This window comes from Pteropus alecto, unplaced genomic scaffold, assembly GCF_000325575.1.
Source record: "Pteropus alecto unplaced genomic scaffold, ASM32557v1 scaffold7, whole genome shotgun sequence".
NCBI lineage: Eukaryota > Metazoa > Chordata > Mammalia > Chiroptera > Pteropodidae > Pteropus > Pteropus alecto.
The window spans coordinates 12,860,225-12,868,694 of NW_006494614.1; the positions used below are offsets into that span (position 1 = coordinate 12,860,225).

An 8,470-nucleotide genomic window follows, 5' to 3' on the forward strand; every position below is an offset into this window, starting at 1 on the left:
CGCAGCTGGAATTCAGTAAAAACAACATGACAAACTAGAAATAACCCACAAGAAGCCACAAATTCTTTATTTTATTAAAAGTATGACATGTAGCATGCTTGTAGTCTACGCTCCTAAAAAAAAATATCACAAGAGTTCCTTCTTCATCCTCAAATGGAAAATAGCAGATCCCCCATCCTTTAATAGCTGGGTTTTTGATGACCATTGCTCATGCTCAAGCAGTGACTTGTGCATCAGCAGCCCAAGCATCATCTAGCTATAATGGATGCTTCAGGGTTACTCAAAGCAAAAGCTTTTTTCCCCCCAAAAAGAAAGACAGATTTGCAGCCTTATTATTTCCAGAAATGTGTTCACCCTGTTCTTGTGTTCACTAACACAACTAAGTTTTTATGATGCTTTTCTTAATAGTGTGGAAGTATGTTATGTATGTTTAATAATTCATGTGAAATTGTCCCCCAATCCTGACTTAGAAGTAAAATCAATAGTCTTCTGAACCATAGTATCTGCCATACCATAAAAATTGATCCCTCTGAATGTTTGCAAGAATAAGAGGGTGAAAACCTGTGAACTCAAAGCAAACTTAATGATTGGGTCAAGATAGAGAATAAGCTGAGAAGAACAGATGTTTGTGTTCTGTTAACCCAGATATTTAGTTACCTACAGATTAGAAAGTTGTTTTTCCTATGACATGCTATGCTCTTGAGACACACATTGGTCTTAGAGTGACTAGCCTTCCCAGAACGCTCTGCATCTCCAGCATATAAAAGCAGAATTGGCTAAGGATCATGTTGGTTTCTGTGACTGCAGCAAGAAGTAAAAGAGAAATAGCACTTAGCCTCACAGAGGGTATTCATTCATCCAGTCATACAACATATTCACAGAGCACCCACCCACCAAGCCCCATTCTAGGTGCTTGGGATTTGGCAATAAACAAAACAAAGATCCTTATTATCCTGGAACTTATACTCCATTGGAGGCCAATAAATAATAGATATGTAATAAATATATAAATTTTACTGTATGTTCAAATGTGATAAGTGTTATGAAGACAGAAAAGTAGATCAGGGTAAAGAAAATCTGGAAGAGCAAGGGCCAAGGGAGGAGGTAGGACAGTGTGAGTCCCAATTTTAGGTTAGGATCGTCAGGGTGGACCTCACTGAAACAGTAGATTTGGGCAAGCACTTGGAAGAAGTGAGAGAGTTTATCTTGTAGATGTCTGGAGCACAAGGATTCCAGGAAGAGGAAATAGCCAAAGCAAACACCTGAAATGCAGAAGCATGCCTGGCTTGTTGGAGGAAGAGCAGAGCCGAGCTTATTACCTTGAAAATGGAAGAGACAGGTGTGCTCTACCTGGACACATTTTTGTAAACTCATATCTATAAGTGCAAGCTCTTTTATCCTAAATTATTTTTGACCTCTGTAAGACTGACTTATATTAGAAGGTGAAATTACTTTTTCAGAAAATATGGAATCATATAATATATGAATACTATAATCTAAAACCTCTTTTTCTTGAGTTATACCATGTGAATGTTCCAAGAAGAAACATACTTGGCTATCAGTAGTAACATACTGTACTTTCCATAGTGGCCTTTAGTAATTTTCCTTATTATCTATATAGATAAACATCTCAGCCTCTTCTTTCACATGGCAATGTTCAAGATATTTGGATTCAGCTATAAAAGCCATTCTCCATCTCTAATGTTAACCTAGACAGGAATTGCACCCACCCCCACAGAGACTTTATTAATTAACAGATATAGCTTCGGTCAGGCATTTTTATCTCCCAGCACACAATGAGCATTTTACATTCATAGTGATTTAATATGAAGCTGACTTATGTTAGGATCGAGTTCCTCTTTCAACCACATGTAGAGTTTTAGCAATATGTCTGATTTCTCAGTGAAAAGAATATTTTGAAGAAAGAATTGGTCAAGTTATCCAAAATTTCCTTGTTGAGCATCTTTCACTACTGTTTATGAAATACCCAACTAGTGCTAAAGATTAGACATTTAAGCCTTAAAATTACAGAAAACAAGCAAGCAAACTTTCAAAGAAAGATTAAGATTTATAGGTTCTTTCGAAGTAAAATTTCTTTACTTTTACCACAGGAAAACCCTGGTCTTTGGCCACTTTTGCTCTGTGAAGAAATTTCACAAGAATACAATTTCAAATATCCTCTAAATTCAAGGACAGTTTTGTCATTGAGATTCTACTTTTTTCCTTTAGAATAAGGGCAGTGTGAATGAGACCTTTGCTTTAATATCATGGCTCAGCAGATGTCTAAATCTTAAGGGAAAAATGAATTCCAAGTGGCTGTCAGCCACTTTTTCACTCCAGAATGAAAGGTAGAAGAGACATGTCTTTAAAGCAAGAGCTGATGGTTTCCTTCACACACCTGTGTGCGAAGTCTCTTGCATGGCGGTGGCACACTCCCAACATCTGCTTCTTTCATTGAACTGAGCTGTAAATTGAAATTCCATTGCAATGTTTTTAGAACTAGTTGAAGTAAGGAGACTGTCAGAAATCCTCTTTAAACTCACCCTTATCCAAACAGGAAACTGACCCTTGGCCCCTGGACGTAACAGTACACCAGTGGAAATTTCATTATCCCTGTTTCAGCTGAACTAAGTGAAAATTAATTGTGTAATTATCTGGATGAGCGCATGTGTAAAATTTTACAATGTGCCAGTTAGATTAAGTAACGTGTTAGTGGCATGGTTTAGTACAGAGTCAAATCTGTCCTATAAAAAGGGAATAAAAAAAAAAACCCAACAAGGTTGGAAGAAAAAAAAAATATGTCAGAACAAATGGTTAACATGAGAAAGCAAGGTTAGGCTTAATTCCATAACCTGATGAAAATCTTACCTTTCAGATCATAGGTAAATCTGGCATGGTTGAAAGGAGTGTGTGTGTGTGTGTGTGTGTGTGTGTGTGTGTGTGCGCGCGCGCGCGCGCATGCGCGTGCGCACGTGGAGACATTTGCGTAAATGGCTTCTCCATTTACCATCATTTTAAAATGAAACTATTATTAAAATATTGAACTTGCCTACTATTGTATTTTCCTTGACCAACCACATTAGAAAATGCAGGCAATATTCAGTAAATAGGATTATTTGTCTCAGATATATTGTGTTCACCTGCTCAATGAACCTCTCTGACTTTCCTTCTGGATTTAATTCCTCAAATAAATGATGAGACAAATGCTGCATCCTGACTTAAGAGCATGTCATTAAATTATATAGGCAAAGCATGAATCGATTTCAACATCAAATGCATGGGGAATTTCAATTTGAAGTTTTATTCACTTTGATAAAGATTTTAAGGGATGTTTTTCTCTGAGATTTTGGTCTCACCCCTAAAAAAATATTGCTTTATGGAGACGATTTCCATTTCAAAGTCTCTGGAATGTTTAGATGGTAGAATTTGTGGATGAAAGATATAACTTGGGTAGACGCTCTTTGAAAGTGAAGACCATTAACAACACTTGAGGAGTGCACTGAGATCTTAGCAGTTCTGTCAGAATTCTGTCAGAATTCACAATGTGAGTGCCATCTTGGCAAATTCAGATACTAATTTATACATCTTGCCAATGAAACAGTTCTCCTGTTTTTCTCATTCCTTGTACTATACATTGTCTCCTTAAAGCTATGTTTATGGTAAAAGTCGGCTGAAGTTTTTCTTTCGCCATTCTCCTCAAAAATTAAAGTTCTACCAGACAAAAGTGGTAACATGCATAAAGAAAATGTACTCAAAATGTGTTTCAATTTTTTTTTTTTCTTTTTTGGTAACTTGGCTTGATATAATGTCCTTAGATGTTTGTACTTTAGGTTACTATTGATTTAAGAGATTGTTAGTACTTTAAGAAAGCTGCAACAAATATGTATATATATTTAGTGGAAAACATTGTAATTTATATAAACATGATTAAAAGAAAGAAAGCACCAATCTGATTTATAGAACGAGGCAATCAAAGGGCACTGAGAAATAATTGACCATATAAGGAAAAAGCAAAACTTCAGATCAGAGAACATTAGCCTCAAAATGAAAATGAGACTATGATGTTAAAACTATATTTTACCATTGATTAATTATCAAGAAGGCTTTTTACTTTGACCAAGACCCAGTGCCCTCTTCACCCGTTTTAAAGTGTCAGAATCTGGGTGGAGACATGGTTGTTTGTCAAACCTCGAGAACAAAATGGCAATCAGGAGATGGCCTTGCAGACCTCCACTTGGCACCCCCGCCAGAGCCCAGTGTGGTGCTTATGTTGGAAAAGTCCTGGTCACATGCCCTGTCATGCTCCCCTTCTATTAAGTGACAGTGTTTGCCACCTTTTCTAAAGCCTGACCTGAGAAGCGCTTTGTGACTCTCAGGAAATAGTAAAAATCAGGACCATCTAGTCAGGCATTATATATATACATACATATATGTATATTATATATAGTATTATATATATAACAGTTTGCAGTTGTAATTATCCTAACTTTAGATGAATTAAATTTTTAAAAAATATTTTTATCATGTTTTAAAATTATTAGATATGAACACTTTTTAAAATTTAACGTTTTTATGTATTCCTTCTATTTGAATAATGGAAGAGCTTGGAATATAGCTTCTAACACTGAACCACTTATATTTTTAAATTATTTTATTCCTATGGATTTCAATTAAGACCATTTTTTTACTATGGAATTTCAGGACTGAAAGAAACCTAAAGCTCTCCTTGTCCATTCTACAGGTAAGAAAATCAAGTCCTCAAGAATACTGCTCTCCTTAGTCCAGTGCTCTTTTACCTAAGCCGTTTTCTAGTCATGTGGGGGTTCCCTCACCCTTAATAGGATGAGTAATAAATATGTGACTATGTAGAAAGTCAGATGGTAGATTTAACAGAAAAGGGGAGGATCATGGGGTTTAAAGTCAAGATGACCTGGGTTTGAGTTATGGTTCCTTGTCTTGCTCTCTGTGTGACTCTGAGTGTGCATCTTAACTTCTCTGAACTTTAGAATACCTCATTTGGTAAGTGATATCTATGTTGTGAGTTAATTGTGAGCATCCAATTGAACAATGTAAATGGAGCTGCCTGGCACAAGATGAAGAACCAACAACATTCAAATATTTGAGGAACAAACTTTCAAAATCAGAAAAGCAATTTATTAAATTTATGGTCAAAAGCATTTGGAGAAAATCTTTGAAAGCAATTGAGAAGGAAATCAGGTTAGCAGAAATTTCCTTTCTAATAAGATTTATTATACATATCCCCTATAGAACATGTTGATTCAGTGTGCAATGTTTCATTTGGGGATTGGAAGTACAGAGTTGAAGAGGGAATACCTGATAATTCAAGAGGAAAATGTGTGTGAAAAATGTATCTATGTTAATTTTATTATGATTTATTATTTGTACCACCATTTGCTTCCCAAATGGATTCAACGTGGCAATGTTATTATATTTTTATTGCCCATTTTGGAAATTTTTATAACATTTTTAATTTCACAAATGGTAGAAATCTTTCAATTCTGGTTTTGTGAAATGCTGATGTACTTTGCAAGACCAAATGCTCTTGCAGAATTGCAGGAAAACCCAGGGAAATAAAGCTAAGTGCCTGGAGCCAGAATATAAAAAGTACAGAGAACTAAGCTCTTGTGTATGAGAAACTGAACACTAGAGCTTCCTACTCATGAGAGGTGGAGGTGGGATAGGGAGAGAGGGTGGGGAAAAGAGAGAGAGGCTTTATCTTACTTTAGTTATAAAAGTGAGGTTACAGATTTTTTTCTTCTTTCTCATTGCTTGTGGAATTTATGAAATATTATATTGCAGAGCTGAGCCAGAATTATTCAAAGTAAGAGCTTAAGAAATGGAATAATAGAGTTTTTGAAATTGATCTAAGGTTTAAAGTCAGCATTTGTTCTTTTTTTTTTGAAATACACAAATAAAATACACAAATACACACAAATGACCCTACCCCAGGGTCATTCACTAATTCATTACACAGTTTTTCCCCCGCAATGGATACTTTTATTATTTATATAATAGATCGCCAACTTCATCTCCCTACCTCCCTACAATTGAGATTTCATCTTGTTCCCATACTGAGTAGTGAAACAATGACAAAGCTATTTGGAATAAGCTATTCCAAAAAGAGAGCTAAGCTAACAGCTCACTTTCTTTTAACAGGCAAAATATATGCACTCTAGAATGCACAGTGGTTTAGTCACTAAGAAATTCAAATGGGATCTTGAAGAATATAGGAAAATCCAGGGTGTAATAAAGATGAGCTGAGATGCGCGACTGTTTAAGGGTTCTTGATGCTGCATCTCTTGGCCACTAGTTGCACACCAACTGGAGATGTGGAAAGCACAAAACTGACTTAAGGGATGTGCGCAGGAACCAAAGGCAGGAAAATACTAAACATTACTGAAAACATCCACTCCATGAAGGTCTTTACTTTCTAGGAGCTCTAAACTGTCATCACCCCCCAGTGCTCACATGGCTGACTTTATCCTCCATGTTTTATTTGGCACAGCAACAAGTAGTGTCTTCACCATCTATGATGGTGATGCAGTCCCTGGAAGTGGCTTTCACCACGTTATCCACCAGGGCTTTGATCCTTCAAGCAAAAGTTTCCCATTCAAATATGCCCACAGGTCCATTCCCCACAATCTGCTTAGCCCTGGCATCAGCCTCAGTGTACATCTTGCTGTTCACAGGACCACAATCCAAGCCCATCCAACCATCAAGTATGCCAGAGGCCACCATAGCTTGGTCAGTTTGGCATTCTCACCAAACTTGTCAGGAGTGACAAAGTCAGCAGGCAAAGTAATCTCCGCATCATTTTTCTTAGCTTTGGACATCGGGTCTTTGACAGTCTTGGCTCTCTTTTCATCAAAGAGAGAGGTGTCAATCTCCAAGTTGTTGAGCACCTTAAGGAAGGTAAAAAACCATTTTACCATCACTAATCATCTCTTTGACTTTGTCCAATATGTTATTGATCAGATGAATGTTGTCTGCAACTTTGCTCTACCCAGGATGGCCAGGAAGGGTTGCTCTGGACTCTCTAAGGCCTTGACAAAGTAGTTCAGCTCCTACTTCATAAAAATAAAAATAAAAATAAAACTTTAGCTTTCTGTGGCAGACTGACTGCCACCATGGAGCTGTGGGCTGGGTGATTAGTGCCAAAAGCTTCATTGACATAGACTTCCCCTAGCTTGGAAAGTGAAGCTTGGAAGTCTTCTATTTTAGCTGGCTCTGCTTTAACCTTGTTCCCAGAAGCATCTTTTTTCTTCCCTTCTTCTTCCGCATGAAAGCAAGGATGACAGACCCAGCAGCTGGGTCAGCACAAGCTTTCTCCACTTCCAGGTCCATGAAGTCCTTCAAAAACAAAATATTCTTACCCAGCAGAGATTTGAGTTCTACAACAACTGGCTCAAAGGAGTACTTGTCAGGCATGGGGATGCCATCAGGCCAGCCCAGGCGGTTCATTCGAACAACTGACTTGGCTCCATTGTCTACGTAGAATTTGATGCTTGGGATGGCAGCCTTGATCCTCTAGTTGTTTGTTACCTGGCTGTCTTTCATAGGAAGATTAAAGTCCACCCTCATAATGACCTGCTTCCCCTTTATGTCCAGCTTGTTCAGAGTCAGTTTGTTAGAAAGCAACATCTTGGCAATACTGCAGCGGTGAGAGGTGGGGATCTCTAACAGCTGTGGACGTTGGCTGTGGGATGCACGCAAAATGCCTAGCAAGGCGCAGGTCCCGCGTTCTGTACTTCTCGAGAACCAGAAGTACAGCAGAGATAAAACCCAACACTTTCATTTATGGAAATTCCATTCTAGTGGAGAGACAGACAATAAATAAACAAGTACAATGTTAGGTGTTGGGTGCTATGAAGAAAAATTAAGCAGAGTGAAGGTGATAGATCAGGGTGAGTGCAACATTATAAAGGGTGTTCAGGGAGGCACTTTGTCATGAGCTATTAAATGGGTAACTTCAACCTTATTCTGACAGTCCACACCTCAAAAACATCTAGTATTATCTGTTCCCGGGTATACTAGAAAGTGTACTTTGTTAGTTTTTAATTGTGATTCTAATTCCTACTTAAGAAATACTTGTGTCCTTCATTTCTACATTAGTCAATAAGCCTATGATGTGTGAAAGACACTACCTGTATTTTAGCCAAAAGTGGAATCCCATGAAAGGATCCAAAACAGGAAGGAGCAGAGGGGGACATATTCCTTTGAAAAAAATGGAGACTAGGGGATGTAAAATAATACAGTTAACTAAAGCTAAAAATAAATGACAGAGTATCTGATCTTAGAAAACATAACATATTTTCCTGGAGAACAGAAATCTAAGACAGCAAAGGGAATTCTTTTCCTTACTGTCCCACTTTTATCCCGAAGATCTGAGGGAGCCAAATGAAAATTTCCTGGCATCCTGGGGCAATAAAATAATCTTGGTCTTCTTGTG

The 8,470-nt window shown here is 37.5% G+C and overlaps 1 pseudogene; it reads right to left on the bottom strand.

Moving 5' to 3' along the window:
• Nucleotides 1-6,407: 6,407 nt before the first annotated feature.
• Nucleotides 6,408-7,662, bottom strand: LOC102892986 (annotated as a pseudogene).
• Between the last annotated feature and the right edge of the window lie 808 nt (nt 7,663-8,470).